The 19,855-nt window shown below is 43.1% G+C and overlaps 1 pseudogene; it reads right to left on the minus strand.

Moving 5' to 3' along the window:
• Positions 1-229: 229 nt before the first annotated feature.
• LOC146188550 (uncharacterized) lies at positions 230-3,957 on the minus strand (annotated as a pseudogene).
• Between the last annotated feature and the right edge of the window lie 15,898 nt (positions 3,958-19,855).

The following is a 19,855-nucleotide window of genomic DNA, read 5'->3' on the forward strand; positions in this document are numbered from 1 at the left end:
TGAGCAAAAAAAAAACAATCTAGAACATGTGAATTTTTGTCCAGGCTTGTTACTCTAGTCCCAAGTCTATAAAAAAAAATAAGCCCTTCTGCACTCTTAATATCTGCATTGTACAAAAAGCCATTTTGGAGAAAAATGTGCAAATAGATAAATGTGATACACAAAATTGTAACTCACAAACATTTTCTTGAAACACCTTGTTTTTTTTTTTGTAAGAAATTCTGTGCATTATTTGTGCAAACTCTCCTTAAAACAGCTTTCACTGCATCATTGATACATAGCATTCCGTTCTTGAAGTCGCACTCAACTTCCAAACAATGCCCGCCTAGTCCCGTTCAATGAGGTTTGGGATTCTGCAGATATAATTTTCCTCGTTGCTAAAGGTCACAAGAATGCAGGGCTTAGCTACCATACTCAGGTCAAGTGCCACCAATGGGCATTCTAGAGAAAAAAAAGCACTTTATTATGTGGCCTGGCAAATTTAACTCGCATTCCTCACAAACAAGTTTGCCACACAGCAATACAATTTTGCCACTGCTTGGGCATCCGACATTGACCACCTCGAAAATTCTCTTTATAAAAAAATTCTTCCTCATACGATTCAATAACACTGCTGTCACTTTTGATTCCCCTCCTATATTCCCGGCTATGCATCACAGTTCCTTGATATACAAAGCGAAAATATTCTTGTACTTGAGGTACGCTGCTCAAAAACAACTCCAGAGCAGCTCTCTCAGCTGGAAGGAGCACTGGCACATCTTTTGGTGCACCAAGCATGCAGGCACCTTGCACATAATGGGCCTTTTCCACATTGGGATAGCTAAGAAAACTGCGGCACAGCTGCATGCTCCTTGGTGGAATAACATCCAAAGAAAGCAGGAGGTGTAGTTCCTGGGACATTATTATGCGCTCCAAGATTTGGTTGGGCACACCATTTGCTGCCGTAACTAACTTAACTATGTGGCCATTCCCACTCTCAAAGCCAAATGCAGAATGGGCCCACAGGGGTCCGAAGTTCCGGGCTGCTCGGGGTAAGTGGAAGAGCTGGTGCACATTGAAGCTCATGCAACGCTCCCCATACAATGATGCAGCCCGGCTTACAAACCGTTGCAGGAGGCGATCTGAAATAAAAAAAGTAAGAGTGCTATTTTATACCTAACAAAAGTGAACTTATGATCGCAAAGGTAATGACCATTCAGCCAAAATGTTGAGCACTCAAAACTGGCCCAATTTGGTCTTCCTTTCACATATCCCACTAGACACGTGCATATTGTGAAAGCATCATGCTCACTTGTACTGCTCAGGTTTCTCGATGGTAAGCCTCAACATACTACGTGGATATATTGCTATGTTTACTTCTGTAAGAACACAAAATAAAAAAACAAGCACACAACTCATTTAAAAAAAAAAGATGACCAAGTAAAAAATACAGAAAGCTTTTTATGGTATCCACTTTCTTGAAGTACCCCCCTGTACTCTGGCAATATGCAATTGGGCTCCCAAGGCTTCAAGTTTGAAGTTGGGTACAAAGAATGGGATGGAGAAATCCTGCAGGGGAGGTACTTGCTGTACAAAATATAGAGGCAGCTGGCATATCCTTTTTGTTCCCCGGCTAGCTTTGGGCAAGACGGCCAAAGGTTTTTTTTTGGCTACAATTAATCAAATGTTCAATGTTAATGATGTTCAAAAAAAGTGCAGGAAAGTTACATGCTTAGGAATTGGAGAAGAGTTTTTACTGGTTTCCTGTCAATTCCTCCATCTTGTGGCGGTGGCAGCATCGAAAAATTGCAACTGGAACAATTAGATGAGAAAAGAAGGAAAATCACTTCCCACCACCACCATCACTATCGTCCTACATCTCTCAAATTGTTCCACTGCTTCTTCTCCAATTTAGAAGAAGATAAATGGCTTTACATGCCAGAGACTCGGACTACTCAATTAATTCTTACCTCCTCCTCTGATTGTTAATAACTGCGCTTGCGTTCTGCGTGCTGCAAAGCTAATACTTCACTCTCGCTCTAATCACAATGATCATATCTTGCTCTTTTTAGATGGGGTACATTGCAAAAGTGCAGTATGAAAGTGAGGAAGGACCGAAAGCAAATGGGGGGGGGGTCATATGCTTTAGCTCTTCGCCACTCATTAGTGGACTGAGTGTTGGCGTTAACGGTGGACAGGGATAGGGTGACCCATGTGCCCATCCTATTGCAGATGCCAAAGCCAACCTGAGACACAAGATTCTACTCAGCCTTGGGCAACCCCCCATGGCCATCCGAAAGACTGATGCCTCAGACAGTCTGGTGAACGACAGTGTAGGAATCCTGAGAGACCCCTTGATGTTACCAGTACCTGCGAAGAAATAATTTTAACAGTGAAAGGCACAGGGTGCTAACCATTACCTTCCCTTTAAGTGATTAAAGGGAAGGTAATGGTTAGCACCCTGTGCTTTTCACTGTTCAAATTATTTCTTCGAAAACACAAAGTACAATTGCCAGGCATGCTATTAAAAAATATCTTTTTTTTTTGCAATGATGCATGAGGCACTAGTATATATGGAGCACCTCTTGGTATACATCAATGACCGCTATTTATTTTCATAACTGAACTTCTTTTATACTGTTTGTTTCAACAACCAAGTAATGGTTGTGAGGCATGAAAAGATTGTTATATAATTACTCTGTCATCTTAGTTCCCAGCAATATTAAAGCCAGAGCCACAATTACAATGAATGAAGCAGCATCGAATATATGTACTGCAGTTTTTCCAAGCCTCACATGAACTATACTGACCTTTGAAGTGATAGCCAGAAAAGCTTTCGGATGTTGAAACGTAATAAGCATGAGAGAAGAAATGTGATTATTTATTTTAAGCTAGCCAACCATGTAGTGACCTATGTAATGCTTTAAATGCATCATTAAAAAGGAATCTTGACACCAATACTTGGCACATATGCTACTTTAATCTGATCTGCACACATAGCCTTGTCATCACCATATAGAATGAAATTACCATGCTCCAGACACAAAATGCTTGAACTCACCTGCGTAACTGATGGCAACAGATGAAAGTTGCTCCTGCAGAAGGATGAAAATTGCCTCACAGAGAAGGCCAAAGTGCCTCAGGTACTGAGCAGGGAGGGTGTGTAGGCAACGTGGCACACAGTAGAAAAGAAGCCAGTTTCGCCATTCGTGCGCTTTCCAAAAGTGCCTCTCTTGGATTGAGCGAGGCAGACGTGTGACATGGTGTGGTGGTCTTATAGCAGTGAGCCGCTTGTTCAGTGCATTCACAGTACTTGGTCGCCCTGCACAGTTAGTACACATATGTAAGTTTACGAAAGATACAGTAGCACCAAGTACGGACATGGAAGAGGTAGGGGATGACCTAGGATGAAGTGTTTGTAAGCAAAATCTAACTGAGAAGAATTCACTCCCACTTAGCACCACTGACGTGTCATTGATATGCAATTGATGATAACTACATCAGTATATAGTGCTCGTTCAATCCCCTCACTTTGTCAGTGTTCGTACCTTTTGCTCTTGCACTTTTCTTCATTACACACTAAGAAGCCCGGCTATATGTACTGAGTAGTGTAAAATTGTTACATTAGGTACACTTTTGGAGGAAGCAACATAGTTCACTACAGAATGTTACGTCATCTGAAAAACACAAAATCTAATTGAGATCATGAACAAATGCTTACCTATGTAGAACTTCTCACGGCAGCTCGATGAGTCGAACCAGTAGTCGGTGAACTGCCTGGTAACGCCCAACAGCACACAATGCATGTACTCGACCGTGTAACAAGATACAAGGTCGAGGTACTTCAGAGGCCAGAAAGGTGATGGTCCTTTTAGACCATTGACTGGTGTCTGTAGGTCCAAGGCAAGTTTCATGTCCTTGCGGACACTATCTCCCGTCCTCTCTCTTGCAGGTGGCTCAGTTGTGGTATACAGACGTCGTCCTGAAATGCAAAAATAGTCACTTCAGTGTAAGGTCACTATTGTACAAAAACAAAATTTGAAAATAAAAAGAACATCTGTCAACAGGCCACAACAAAGAATGACAAGTTTGTTTTCAAGAAAGCTTCCGAAAAAAATTTTGCTGCAAAATACACAGTCTCTACTGTAGTGAAAAGCTTTCTTTGGTAAACTCTGCAATGAGCCTGCTACTCTTAGCTAAAATAGTGCTCGTGGCATGGTCCAATGTTTTGGAGGGCCATCATGAATGTTAACTATAGTACCTCAAAATGAGATAATATTGTTGATGGCATAAAGAAATGCCGTTTATTAGCCTACCTGTCGGTGCCCAAAGGTGACACCAGCTAAAGACAGTATCTGCAGAGCTAGCAACTCTTTGAACAAGCTAAGGACACACCAGTCTTGAGTTCTGCACTGTCAGCAGTGATAAAGAAATCAGATTCTATTGGTAAGCAGTGGCATTTGCTAGTTCCGGAATATGAAAAGTAGTTTTGTTATGCAATCACTGCCTTAACACAACAGAATGGTTTGAATGCTATTAATATTGGTGAAGTGAATCCTTACCTTTATCCAGTTTCCCACAAGCTAGGCACCAGGGACAACCAAACCGGCCATTAAATTGTGTGTGGTTGCCCACAGATGCCCGGGCTGGAGCATCCACACATACACACGCAATGTACAGGTTCGACACCACAGCCATAGCACCATGCTGCCACACAGCCTTGCCAACACTCTGTACAGCCTTGACAAATTCTCCCATAAAGAGAGGCATATCCGGATGCTTGTTCCCAAACCATAATCCAGCCAAGAAAGAATTTTGAGTGCGATGAGGTTGTGGAAGTTCGTTTACACATAACTGTATCGGCCAGATTGACGAATTATTGGATTTGAAGAGTGGGCTTCCGTCGGTATTCACAGTTAAGGTTAGGTCGCTCCACTTTAAATGTTCCCGTTGCCGCAGGCCTTGGCACGCTGCCGCATCGCTTATGTCTGTCATTGTTCTGCTTCCAGCACCAACTCCCTCAGCCAATTTGGACAGACTTGCAAAAAGCACTTTTCCAACTTTTTTTGCAAGATGGTGGAGCTGCTCCTTGAGGCTCATTATGGTAAAGAAACTTCCCCTCTTCGTGACTACACTAACTTCAACTTCTGTTTTACACACCTTGCAGTAAAGTTTGTGGCTGTGTTTGCTGCTTTGCAGTAGCGATAAGCATGTTTCACAGTAAAAATGCTGTTGAACGGAACTTGTACACTTAGATGACCACAATTTTCTGAATAAGTATTTCGAATGTGGTAGGCCTGATTGTTAAAATCCAAATAAGGCATCGATCAATTTAAGTAGATCACCAAGGGCTGACCAAGTCAGCCCGTGGGCGACAACAAAGGCCATTACCAATACAATTGCCTCCGCCAATGTTGTAGTCGAGCCGGGAAGCGTTTTGCGCCCGAAATCTTGAACACAACGAGCTAAAAGCTCTGTGTCATCGAACTGTGGCACAGCACCGTGCGGCTCATCAACACCATCATCTCCGCCGTCCGGATCATCGCACTCCTCAGTGCTGCAACCGCTCTCACTAGCAGCACCCATCCGTGGTTCCAGGTGGTCAATGTCTGGCAGAGCACCATCGTGCGTCTCGCTGGTGTCTCCTTCGCCACTGTCATCCAACTGAAAGCGCTGCTCACAGCTGTCAACTTCGCTACAGTTACTTTCGCTTGCAGCGCTGTTACCGGGCACGGAGACAGTCAGGTCCTTGATGCCAGAAGTTGAAGGCAGCGTTGCAGCTGCCACGCTCGGGGCATTTAGTCGTTGCTTATTGTACCACAGTGTGGAGCGTGGCACAACAAACTCGCTGCTTTCATTAGACAAATAAAGCTTGCGACGTTTCGGAGTCGTAGATTGGCTGTTGCTCATGGCGGTATGACGCAAAAAGTGCAAATGAAGACCTATTTGTGCAGGCTTCTCGATTTGCAACCAATGTGCACCATTCCCAGACGAAAAAAAAAACTGCACCGTCATTAGCTACCAATGCTATTGACATGGGTTGGCTAGCACGGCACCATCGAGCAAGAGTGGCTGTTTCGTTTGCCTCTTGTAGTAGGTTGAAAATACATATTTTCGCCCGAAAGCATTATTGGTACTTGTGTAGTAATCACATTTACGTCATGCATGGTAACGTGAAAAATTGAAGATAATTAGTCCGCGTCGTCGGCTAAAGGATGACAAGCCGTCCTCTAATATACAGGATATCATTTGTTGTTTTTTTCGCCGCTTACAGATTCCGAGCTGGACAGTGCCCTTGGGTTTTGGGTTATTAATCGTCCAAAATGTATGAAACCTTCTATTATATAAGTTAGTCACTGCTGCACAGAAGGCTCAGTGCGGATCGTACATATTTAGGAAATGTGGGGTAATTAAATGCAGTTGATATGGGCATCTGATTATAATAGCTGTAAGACGACCCCTTACTTCCTCTTTAGATATTTGTTCGGTGCAGTGTATTCTGCTAGTTAATCTTCAATATTGTGGCGCTCCATCACTGAGCCAGGCTGAGCCGTTCCCCTTTTGATTGCGGCGCTTGCGGTGCTTGCGGCTTGCTAGCAGTCTTTGCGCCGCCAAGCCAATCCGAGTTGATTACTAACCGTACGACGTTTCTAGCCACCATAGTTCATCCATGCGTACGATCATACTGCACGGTCTGTTTCTTGGTCTTAGCAGTGTTAGCAGTGTCGTGTGCTTTGCGATAGCCTCCTGTATAGCTTTCCCCACTTTAATCTGTCATGAGCGCGTCAATTCGTACTTACGCCTACGTAAAATACAGTGACGGCGCTAGAGCGGTCGTGCACGTGTCTTTGATACGCGACTATTCCCCGACCTCGGTAACCGAGGTTGCAAAAAAGAAAAAAAGATGCCTACTGGTGCGGCGGAAGAAAAGAAGATGAGGGGTTTTATCCGGCCCAAGTAATCGAACTTGGAGGTGAGTTTTTCGATTACTTCGCTGTGCGGTCTGTCATATTTCAGTAGCGTGCCAAATACACCGCCGTGATGCATTAACAACCCATGAAATTAGCTTCTCTGATCTTAACGAAGTTTGGTGGCGAAGCTGCTTAGCGGAGAGGTGCGCGGAAACGTTATTAGTAGTGCTGACATAAGTGAGGTATATGTTCATAAATTATCGGTAACTGCATGACTGCATGAGGCGATAATGCCTAGCATTTTCGTAGCTTGTCTTGGCTTTGCTGTCGCTTAAATAATTACATTTCATTATTTCTTCTCTCATTCATTGTGTTTCAGTAACACAGACGGATCTCGTTCAGAGAATGGCGAAAAAGAAAATTCCGGTTCCGGAATTTATTTTTGACGAAGTTCTGCAACCGCAGGAAACAGTTGAAAAGACAAATGTATGTACTGAGATAAATTTTGCCTTGTCTTGCTGCTGCCTATTGCAAAAGTGAATTTTGTATAGGATTTGAGAAGTGCATAGGGCAATTCTTTTTGTCATATCTTGGGAACGTTTTCATGCAATTTAAGCTCCAAATTGTGTGTGTTCTTTCATGACATGCTGCAGCAAATGCTTATTGCTGTACACTCATGGACAAGCTATTTTCAGACTGAGGATGGCATATGCAAGCTACAGTTAGCATCATGCAAGTGCTAAAGGTTTTTGACGATAACCAGAAATATACAGACACAGAAGGGCGCAGAGGTGCACCTGGATCGATATTATTGGTGTGAGGTGCGCCAAGTGACATTCTCTTTGTTTCGTCCTGCAGTATGTACTTCCACAATATGTGCCTGTATGCTTTTGGCTAGCACAAAAAATCAGTTTTTATCGTGTTGTCTCTAGTTTTGCAAATGTCTTTACCCTGCGTGATCACCTCAGGCTTATTGCTCCAACATTGCAGGTTAACTTAATTTGTCCATTACTGTACATATAACTCTTCTTTGTCTTCATCAGCGGTTGTCACAACAGTAGTGGGCCTTGTGCTCTGGGGACAAGAAAATGTGTGCATGCATGTTTATCACGTGTAGAAAACTGAAATGTCGTGGCATTCTTTTAATACCTGAAAGGGAATCTCATAGCATTCCTGGGCATCATTTAAGTGAGCATAAGTGGCACGACAGAATGGTCCTTTGTACACTGCTATGGTTGAGGGGGGCATGGATGAAAACTGAAAGTTAGGTTACTTGTGAGATAAATACCTAAAAAACTAGGACATTGAATATCTGCCATCGTAGCTTAGTTGTAGAGCGCTGCACTGGAGTGGGTCATGGGTTCGGATCCCATAGATGCCATGTAGCAGTTATTTCTTCTGCTTTTTAATTGTTTATTCTCAGGTAAATGTTTACGCTACTAATTTCCCAACAATAAACACCTCAAATAAAAAAAATACCATATGTTTATTTCAGTTTCAGTGACTGTTTGCCTGGTTTATAGTTTCTAGATGTGTTCAAGATCCAGGATAGAATGAAGGGGAAAATATAGATACAGAATAAGAAAGAGAACTGAACAAGGGTAGTGGGAGTCTCAGTCACAAGTGAAGCCAATGTTTCGACAAGGGGAATTTCCAAAATGTTGCCTTGGTTCGCAAACTGAGACTTCCCCTCAACCCTTGTTTGGTTCTTTCATATAGATATGCTGAAGTTATTAAAAGTAAATGCATACTGAATAAACCATGTTTAGTGTACCTTTACAGCTATGCTTAGTACTATATATGTTTAGCTTCATTAGAGAATTTTGCAATCAACCTTGGTCTCTGTTCTACTATATGTTTTGCCTTGTTTTCATGCTGAAACATATAAGCACATGATGTGGGACATTTTACTGCAGGCTGTATCAACAAAAGAGACGGCACGAAAGATGGGGAAGGCCAAAAGGCTGAAACTACAGCAGATGATGTCCAAGGAGGACATCGGAAGCTCGGAAGACGATGTTGTGCCGAAAAGGTTGCTCGTTCAGGAGCAAAAAAAAAGCAACACCCTCCTGCAGAGGCTCAAACAAATACGGAAAGAGAAAGCAGAATTGCAAGCTCGCCATGATCGGCTCGAAGACGCTTTCCTGAACAAATTCGGTGAGAGATAAGTAATAACTTGCAATATCAAGATGGGTCTGTTTGTGCTGATTGCTGTATGCAAGCACTTGCATAGGTGTGAGCGGCTTCATCTGATGTGGACATATGCTTTATCGCAGTGCTATGTTAGGATGCGGCTTTAATAAAACGAAATGTGGACCTAAACTAAATTCTTGGAAGCATCGCACCTTACTTATGCCCTCGAGTCAGAGTTCTACTGGTATAGTTCTAGGTGCACAAACCTGCTGTTTGTGTTTGTGCTTTTATAAATGTACAGATTTCTGCCATGCAAGTTAATTGTTGTGCTTCAACAGTTAGGTGACAGAAAGGCATCAGTGTAAGGAGTCTTATGCACAAACAGTTTTGAATTTGAGAACTGTAATAATTTTAACTTTAAAAGGACCACTGAGCATCGTTTGGACAATTTATAGAAACAAGTGTAGTGCTTAGATCCTGCACTGAAGATGATCTGTGCAAGATCTTAGAACCATGCGTAGCCTGAAAAGCTGTAAGGATTCAAATCAAAGCTCTTTTGTTGAGCAAGAAATGTGAAATATCTGGCTCAGTATGGTTCTAATGGTGTGTCTGTTTTATATGCAGAACCCTGGATGGCAGCACGCTGTAGTAATTGCCCGAAGGTATGTATAAAGAAAACTGTTTGAGTAAAAAACGAACTTTTTTTATGCGAGATAACTAGATGTTGAAATTGTTCACATATCTAGGCTTATGACGTGCCGCTACTCCAAAGGCACGTCAGCAGAATCGGCGGAGGATGTCCCCCAGAACATGTGCCACCCTTAGCGGCTGCCCTCTCTTCCAGTCGCACTAAGCGGCCGCTCGCTCGCTGCAGAGCAGCCTCGCCGGTGGAGCACCTTTCTTCTTCCACCGTGCTTGGCACCACAGCAGTGCTGCCACCATGACGTCGAGCCTGAATTAGTGGAGGTTTCGGCAAAATGACTACCAAAGGAAGCTTAATAGAGTTTCACTTCGCACATCTTTGTTGCGACCATGCGGTCTAACTAGTCTAATGTGCTTCCGAGTCCAAAGAAGAGCGGACGCGTGTTATGTTTATTGTTATCGTGTGCAAGGAAATTTGCCATTATCTTAATAATAAAAATGTGGCAATTCTGAAAAAAGGGTATCTAGCAATTTTAATGTACAGAATAATATATCTCTCCTAAACCTGTTATAAGGCTTTATACAAAGAATATGCCGTTTGATTGCAGGTCCACCTCGGGAATGGCCACTACGTTAGTGCAGAACGGTGGCGCTGGCTCCTTTCCCGAGGCCGAGACTCCTTGTTTTGCAAGGATACAGCAAAACTTTGGGGGGGGGTCCCGGCTCTTCGTGGAAGGAGCGTCACCGGAGCGGCATGCAGGCGTTTTTTGAAAACTGCAGACAGTGTGCAGAAGCCTGGGCTGAGCCCAGAAAAGCTGGCAGCAGTGGGCAGTAAGTATCTTTTACATTTACATCTTTTTATTCAGTCTTTCTCTTATTTACATGGTTGATTTATGGAGTGTAAATGTACCAAAGCAACTCAAGCTATGAGGGATGTCTTAAAGGAAGGTTCTGGGTAATTTCAGCCACCTGGAGTTTTTTTAATGTGCACTGCCAATGCAGCACAGGTTTTGTACTTCGCTTTCATTGAAATGTGACTGCTATGGCTGGAATTGAACCCTGGTCTCTTGGCTCAGTGTGCACAATTTAAGTGCTTTTATTTTACAGTACCTACCTGTATCAAATTGTGTGATGATTATTATTGCGAAAGCAATACTACGACAGCCAAAGCGAGATCTCGGGTGGCCGCAGCTAAGCCATGAAGAGGCGCAGCTACGGTCTCCTCATAAAAAAATCAGCCTGCCATGACATTTAAATTCACATTACCCCTATGCCACGGGCAGGAGCTGCCAACTCGAGTTGCTCCTTCCATATGGGAGGGTGATATCAGAATCAGCCTGCCAGAACCATTTGCATTCTCATTACCCCTATGACACGCAGGCACGCCCATAGGGGTTGGTTGAAGCGTGACTTTATATGTGGGCTGATAGCTTATGCTCTCATGTCATACCCTTAAAGGATGAGCTTCAAGGTGGTAGGAAATGGCTTGAAAGATCACTGATAAACGTTTTGAATGTGTAAAACGAATGCTTCCGAGTGTTCCCCCAAAGTACAACTTGCAACAAAGGTAGTGATTTATTATTAATTTTTTAGAACTGCGTTTTTTGAAATTCGTGGGCTGCTCGGTTCTCGCGGGGCGGTGAGATTTGGAACTATTCTGCTGTGAGTTCCTACATTACAAGTGCCAAGAGTGACGTTTCACGAAGGCTGCCATTGGCTGTAGCCGCGACGCCCAGTACGTGGCTGACATATTTCCGGTAGCTGCGAAAGTCTCAAGACAGGGGCGGGGCGGAGTTCCCGAGCTGTTTTCTTCGTTTTTTTTTATTTTGTGTCTCCAAGTGTTGAGTTTAGAAGGGAGAGGGTGAGTGCTATTTTTAATTGCCGATATATCCGGTGTTAATGAAGCTAGCTGAAAAATTCTTGCGGTGAATTAACTTGAGGGAGTACCTATCTCTCGTCCGATTTGCTTTACCTCATTTTAGGCATTTCATAACCCCTTTAAGTGCCCCCAATAATGTAGCACCTTACACTAATAGGGCATGATGGGGAATAATGTTGCAGGCAAAAGAAACTTCTATTGCTTTCGCAATTCAACTAGGGTTAACCGGAGCTAAACCACAACTTATTCTTTTACTCTTTCAGATGAATTTGATGCCTATATATTGAACACTCCAGGTGCTGCTGAAGAAGCAAAAGTGCGGCGATCAAAGCTGAACCGCTATATTGCAGAGATGCTGCGAGATATGAAGTAAATAAAGACAAAACGAAAAAGTATATTTCACTGAAACCTGAACAGGCTGCTGAATTTCACTGAACAGGCTGCTGAATCTGCATGTGTTACTTGGATGCAGCATTTGCTGCACTGAAGAGTTTGAAGCTTGTTCAGAAAGCCTGCCTGCCTCTTAAGAGCTGTTAGCTGGACATGCCCCTGAATTGCTTTACAGTGCACATGAGTAATGAGGTCGTACCCCATGATGAGGCCCTCGTATGGTTACGTGCATGTGCCCTCATATCATGCTAGAGGATATGAGGGACACATATCCAATTGCATATATATGAGACACGCATGACACATATGCGCCATATGAGGGACACATATCCAATTGCATATATATGAGACACACATGACACATATGTGCCATATGAGGGACACATATTACATACGAGCACATATGACACATATCCAATAATTTCATATATATGAGACTCATATGACAACTACATATGAGTTTTTTCAATAGGGTATGCTCTTTGCAATCCTGTTTTTGAAGCGTTGAAAGAGAAATTAGTATGCCAATTTGAAACGTGTTTGATATCAAACAGCTGAACCTGGTGCGTATAATTTAGGTCACAGTAGTTCTGGCGCAAAAAAGGTCAGCATTATAAACTGTTGCGGCCGTGACATGGTAGTGAATAAGTGGCAATATTTTCGTCCATCATCTGCGTTTCACCTTTTTTTCTGCACTAATAAGGACTCAGGATGTCTTTAGAGCGGGAAGTATACGGAAGACACATCCCTGAACAAGAGTAATGAGATTCCAGCCTCCCAGATGACCTGCATAAAAAGTGCCTGAAGTGAAAACGTAACCTCTAACGCTAGTTGTGCGGAACACAACAACCTGAGCACCTGACAAGCGATGGCAGCCATTCATGTGTTATTGAAATAAAAATGTAAGAAAAGGAAAAAAGAAAAAACCGAAAGCGTGAAAGCCGGAAGAATAGTTTCCGAACAGTGCGTCGGAGAACGCTATAAAACGCTTGACGTTAAACAAGGTTTTTAGTCAATAGCAGCAATATGATCCATATAGTGAAGTTTTCGAACTAAAATAACTTCTGTAAAGTGCATCGTTACTACGCAATATTACCTTTGCGATCATATGTTGGTGTCATATCAGCGCGCATTCATTGTGCAGCGGGTTGTTGTGATTCCTGTCGCATCACAATACAAATCATTTCAGCAGATCCCAGAGTTCAATCTAGATTTATTTTTTCTGAAGTGAACCAGCACATGGTCTATATTATCTTGCTTTTGTTATTTCTCTCATCTGAAATATTTGATGTGCTGCTGCACCGATGGCCAAAGTAGTTTCTTTTTGTTGCTGAAACCCGCTCTGGGTAGAGGGAAGGCATGCAGGAATAAGATGTAAATTTGTGTTTAGTAGATATAAGAACACAAAAGGTCTTTATAAGAAGCTCAATATCTATATCTACGAGACCAGCTAGTAATGAGGCGTTATATATTCGATGCTGAGGCTGTTCACTGGAAACAGCCAGCATAGTGGCGAAACCGTGCGTGTTTGATTGGCTAGCGCGATCTCTCCCACCTCTGCTTTGTTTCGCTTGAAACTGTTACCTTTTCTTCCATCAAGTAAAAAAAGTGGAAATAAAGGTGGTACGCATGTGTGCTTGCAATCGCGCTCAAAAGTTTACAGGCTGCGAATTCATCGGATATTCGATCATTTCTGCGCTTGTCGTGTAGCGAAACGTAACCACTGGTATTCATTTAAGCGACACACACATTCTGTTGCTTTCTTTGCATTTGAGTGCCTTGCGCTTCTTGACTTCGCAGGTTTTTCGTGAATTCCTAATTATGTGCGCGGGCTTGCGCGTATGCTTGTGTACTTGTGTGCGTGTGTTGAAGCTTGCGCACGTTAATTATGTGAGTGTGTAACTGAGCTTCTAATGATTGAGCTATGTGGTGGCTCGAAAACATGTTTAGAAGGTATATAGCCCGAAAAGCGCTGCCACTACAAATGGGTGGCCCCAAGCTTTTGAAGCTGCTGGTTCTTCGTGTGTGCTATACTCCGAATATTACCGCAGAGGGTACAGCCCAAATATTTTGATAACGCCCGTTGCTCAATTGCACTCTCTTGGAGATAGTTGTTCTTACTACGCAAGCAGCTCTGTCACAGAATGTCTGGCAATATATGTGATTCAGGTATATAAGTTCCCACCTTGACAGCTAGGCAGCAACAAACATACTGGCATTTCAATACAAATATTTACTCTGCAAACAAAAATATTTGATGGCTAGCATTTTAGGTGAGCCTTCTTTAAATCTGCTGTGTACCTTGTAAGAAATTAGAGGAAAAGGTACAGTGCGGGGATCCTAAAACAGAGTTTATGACTTTTTTTCCAATTCAAAAGCAGCACGATCCAAAATGTTTTTTTTAATGTTTCGAAAGCCCAAGTTTCCAAGATTCAAACAGTATAATGCATGACAAAATTTAGCGTGCCTGCAGATAACGTAAGCCTCCCTTAACTGCAATTATAAAAATGATGGGTTTTGTTTGGTTTGTGGGGTTTAACACCCCGAATCGACTCAGGCTGAGACACGACATTGTGGAGGATTCTGGAAATTTCGACCACCTGTCAATATTTTACGACCACTGACATCGCACGGCACACTGCCGAAATTGCATAGAAATGTCAAAAACTACCTTTGAATACCTTTGTATAACTTATATGCAACTATTATTTAAAATAAAAACTCACACTGCATTCGATGGCCCTCTCTTCAAGTCCCATAAATAGGTTTCAAATTCATGGGAAAGTAGAGGAGAGGATTTAGAGAGGCATTATAAACATATTTCTTGAAATGCATGCATCGAAAAGTCATTAACATTAGTAAGGCAGTGCTGACCAACACATGTAATATGTGTAATATTTTCCAGCCATGTAAGTTCATCCGGCAATATTTACGACTATAGCAAAAGATCTGTACAATGTTAGGAACCCATCAAGAGTGACAGGCCGGTATTGACCAATGTGCGTCAAATATATAGAACGTTGACAAGCCATCTGCGCTAGATGGACAATACTGACCAATATTCAGCATCATGTGAGTAATTATGGAAATTTGTCGCAATTGGCCGGCCAATATTATCTTTATATATACAACGTTGTGAAGATTGGTCTTTGCATGCCAGCATGTATTCTGTTTACACGCCAAGATATATTGGACGTTTGCAGGTCATCTTTATTGGTAGGACAATTTGGACAAATGTATGCCATGACGTTTGCAAGGTTATCCAGCAGGACAATACTGACTAACCTATGCCATGTTATGTATAATGTTGGCCAGCCATTGCAGCTTGTCAGGCCATGTGGATCTATAAACCCAAGACATCTGCAATATTGGGAAGCCACAATGCCTGGAGGGATGATAGTCACTAATGTGTGCAAAGATATAATCTATGTTGACAAGCCATCTTTATTGGTAGGAAGCATTGATCAACCTATGCTATGATGTGTGTTATCCTGTGAAGCCATGACAGCTCATCGAACATTATGGACCTGCTAGACCCCAAGTGTGCAATGCTGGCAATCCACTATGAATGGCGGGACGATATTCAGCAACATATGTCAGGATATCTTCGATGTTCGCAGCCCATTTGCATTGATAGGACATTTTTCACCAATGTATGGCATGCTGTGTGCAATGTTATCCGGCTGTCTGGTTGAATCGGGCAATACAACTACAAAAACCCAAGATGTATGAACTGTGGGCAAGCCTCCATAACTGGTGGGGCGATATTGACCAATTTATACCAAGATTTACTCAATATTGACTAGCCTTCAATAATGCAGGACGGTTTTACCTTTGTATAGCATGATGTGCTCAATATTAAAATGACATGGCAGCTGACTGGGGAACATTGACCAGTATGTTTCATAGGGTATACAATTTTGCCAAGCGGTTCGATAAGCATGGGCATTATTACAATGTGTAAGCCCGTTGAATGCAATACTGGGATATGTGAAGTTAACTGGGCCGTTATTGGATATGTTATCGCATGGCTGTATGATTATTGGTATCACACTGGTAACACCGGTCCACTGATGGCACAGGTATTGCCAATGAATCCCAATATAGGGCCCGTGACATGTGCTGCCCTAGGCTTTTATCAGCTTTAAAGCACTCAAATCTTAGAGCTGTAAAAGATGCAGCATTAGAACATTTTTTCTGACGTGTAAGGTTGAATGAGTTTATTTTCAATGCCATTTATGCGAGTAATGTGAAAATAACAAGATAATTTATTTCGGAAAATCCACCAATGAATACAGGCAACCATGGGAGTACCATGATGGCGCTAATGGCGCTACGCAAGTGAACCGCTTCGCCACGCTTGACGCCCTCCGCTACAAACATATACTTTGGTAGCCTAGAAGATGCGTGCGCCAGCGCCGGAAGAGAGAGGAGGATTGTTTCATTACTGTACATGCGCGAGCCGCCGTAAAGTTGACCGAGTGGAGTAGGAGAGCAACTGCCGGCTCCGCATGTGCAGGTCATGAAAGTGGATTCTGCCTAGACCACCGGTGAACTTAGACGGACTCAACGGAACGCTGGCTGTAATAATGCGACGCTCGGCCGACAGTAGTCAAAGCGTCCGCTTAATATTTAGAGCAGCAGCATTGAACATATGTAATTTTTTTCTAACAGCGGAAAAGGCCCTACACGTAATCCTGACATGATGGATAAAGCCACTTCGATGCACCGTCGAAGTTGTTTTCTGCAAAGTTGCATGATCTCTGCAAACCCAGGTAGCACAGAATGGGGGTCCCAGTAGGTCCAATGTTGACAAATGGGGCTGGGGCAACCATCGTAAGACCTGCATCGGTCCCCGATGGGGCAAACGTGAGCAAGCCCCTTTTGGGCTTGTCCCTATTCCTCCTGCATGGGTCCCATAGCGGCGTTGCTCGGGCTAATGCAGAGCACATTCCTGCATCCCGACCACAAGGGTCCCTTGTCGGATAGTTTAGGGCAATCGAACATAAATGTGGGCTATTTATGGGAAAGCCCTCATAGATGCGAAATGAGGCCGCCCCATTAAAACTTTGTGGGACCAACCTCGGCCTTAGTGGGGCAAAAAAACGGATATACCCACTTGCTGCCCCAATCAGCCCCTTATAGGTTACATGAGGGCAGGTGAAATATGAAGAAAAGCCCAATTTGGGCAAGCCCTCGCGAACCCCTAATGAGGCAGCCGTAGCTAAACCGCTTTAGGTCCCACATAGGCTGTAATGGGGCTGGAAGGCGGGTGTGCCCGCGTGGTACCAAAATCGGTCTCTTTTGGGGACTTTGAAGGCACGTGCAACAGCAAGTGGGCTTTAGGTTCAAACACAACAGCCAGCCCAATTGGGGCTGCCCACACAAAACCGCTGTAGGTCCCACATCGGCCGTAATGGAGCTAGAAGGCGTGCGTGCAATTGTGTAATCAGTCTTTCCAACCTTTGTTTGTGTTAGATGTTGTCCTAAATTACTATTATAGATGATGTGTATAACAGTTGTTGCCATATTTAGTCGGTTAGAAATATTACATAGCTTTAGCTCTCGCGCTCATGCAAATTGCGCTAAAACATACTGATTGCTAACTGTTGCTCCTTATGTGGTATCTGTGGACAGCCTGCAACTCTCGGCGCAATATTACTGTTCAGAACACGCATCTCCATAGCCTGCGAGTTTCAGTCAGTGAAGTCATTCAGGCTAGATGAATGTCATGAATTATTGCAAAATTTAAAATTATGACTCTTTAGAAAGTGCAGACATGTATAAAATAATTACTTAAATATGTGCATAAAGATTGATTGGGAAAACTTGGGCTAGGGCTTCCCATCAATTTACTGTGTCGGACTCCTATGGGAATAGTGTGGGCAAGCCCAAGTGCGGCTTTGCCCTATAGAACCAGCATCGGTCCTATGTCATTATCTGAGGGGCTAACCGAAATAAAAAATATTTCATCCAGAGCGGTGCCGGCGTCTGTCCAAAGTAGGACCATCGAGGGGAGCTGGCGGGATGTGCCCTTTTGGCAATGCGGGAAAAAGGTAGGCAGCCCCGCAAGGGCTGCCTGCATCGGTCCCTAGTGGGGCCCATCGGGGCTTTGTCGACAGCCCCCTTTAGGCCTACGTCGGCCCCTTATGCAACACCCACATTGAGCCTACCGGGGCTGTCCTGCATTGCCTACATCGGACCCACCGGGGCCGACCCTTCATAGTCCACTTTGTGCTACCCGGGATGTTTCTGTGAAGAGATGAAAGAGAAATTTGCTGTCTGACTAAAACGTTCTTGTTCTCAAACAGCTGGATCTGGGGCGTGTAATTTAGTATATCTAAAGAATAGCGCTGCGAATGAGACGAATGAGGAAGAAGGATGAAGAAACACAGACACAGGCACTGTGTCTGTGTTTCTTCGTTCTTCTTTCGCCTCGTTCCCAGCGCTGTTCTTTAGATATGTAATACCAATTTTTCCGACGCCTTGCTCTCGTGTAATTTAGGCTGCAGTAGGTCTTGCGCAAAAAAGGTGCAACACAATAAGCTATTTCGGCAGTGACATGGTTGGGGATAACTGTGATTAGAAACACTTATTCGCTAGAAACGCAAAAAGCCAAAATAAAAGTCATTCACGTTCACCACCTGCGTTTCATCCTGTTAGTTGCACACTAATATGACTCAGGATCTCTTTAGACCGGGCAGTTTACGAACTAGACATCTATAAACACCAGTAATACGAGCCCAGTCTCCCAGATGGACGGCTTCAAAATTGTCTGAAGCGAAAAACGTAACCCCTAACATTGGTTCTGTGGAATACGGCAACCTGAGCACTTGACAAGTGACGACAGGAGTTCATGTGTTATTGTATTAAAAATGTAAGATAAAGAAGAAGAAAGCCGAAAGTAGATCGGAGGTGGAAATGATAACTATGAAATCGCGTAATAATTGAGTTTTTCGGCCTATAACCTATAATATTCGCAAAATAGCCAGGTTAGACGAGAGGCAAGGTATTTGCGCTGAAATGTCGACAGTGCGACTGACATTAAAACGGTCCCAGAAGATTCTAAAGAAGGGATATTAAAAAAAGACAATAAAATGATTTATCAGAGCATTGCCTCAAAACCTCTAGCTTTACATGGCTGACAACAAAAAGAACTAAAAAAAGTAAAGTTGCTGGTAATAAGGGGCTCTTAAGGTGAACATAAAGAAATACTTTAATGGTGTGTTGCTGAATTAGCAGAAAGTTGAGCTGACAGTTGTTTACCACCTTCTGATTTCCTTGGGAAGATCTTTTCGCAACTAGGCTGGCATTATTAATCAGCTGCTACATTTGTGTTCCAAGCAGGCAAAGGAGTAGGATAGAATACCAAGCCTGCTTGTGAAACAGTACATAGAGTGAGTTTCCTGAATTCAATCTTTGCAAATTTGTTGCCCACTGAGATGGCAAGAGGAGATTAGCGCTGCTCAGTCCAAACCATGATTTTAGAGCAACCACCGATTTCACACACATAACTATCAGGCAATTTCTTTGCTTGTGGATACTATGAGCCTTTAGAGAATGCCATAAGGAAACATTTTTTCTATTTTTTTTTTTAAATCAGAGGTATTGTTATTTGCACCAGCATGCGTTACCAAGCTGCTGTCAGAAGTCTTGTGGAAACTACTCATAATTTCACGTTTGCTGTAGGTGATGCATATATATCGCCTTCTGAAGATTCAGAAGTGTGGTTCGGCACTACGGAGAAATATTACAAGTCGGGCAGCCTTGATGTTGAATGAAAAGGGAAGGTATATTTGCATACTATACACAACAGAAAACTGGTGGTGTCACACAGAGCTTCCACAGCTTTAGCAAAGCGGTACTTCACATGCACAAAACATATTTTACACAGAAAACACCACTTAACCTACGCACAAGA

The sequence above is a fragment of the Amblyomma maculatum genome, chromosome 5 (assembly GCF_055883805.1).
Source record: "Amblyomma maculatum isolate TAMU_Amacu chromosome 5, ASM5588380v1, whole genome shotgun sequence".
Classification (NCBI taxonomy): domain Eukaryota; kingdom Metazoa; phylum Arthropoda; class Arachnida; order Ixodida; family Ixodidae; genus Amblyomma; species Amblyomma maculatum.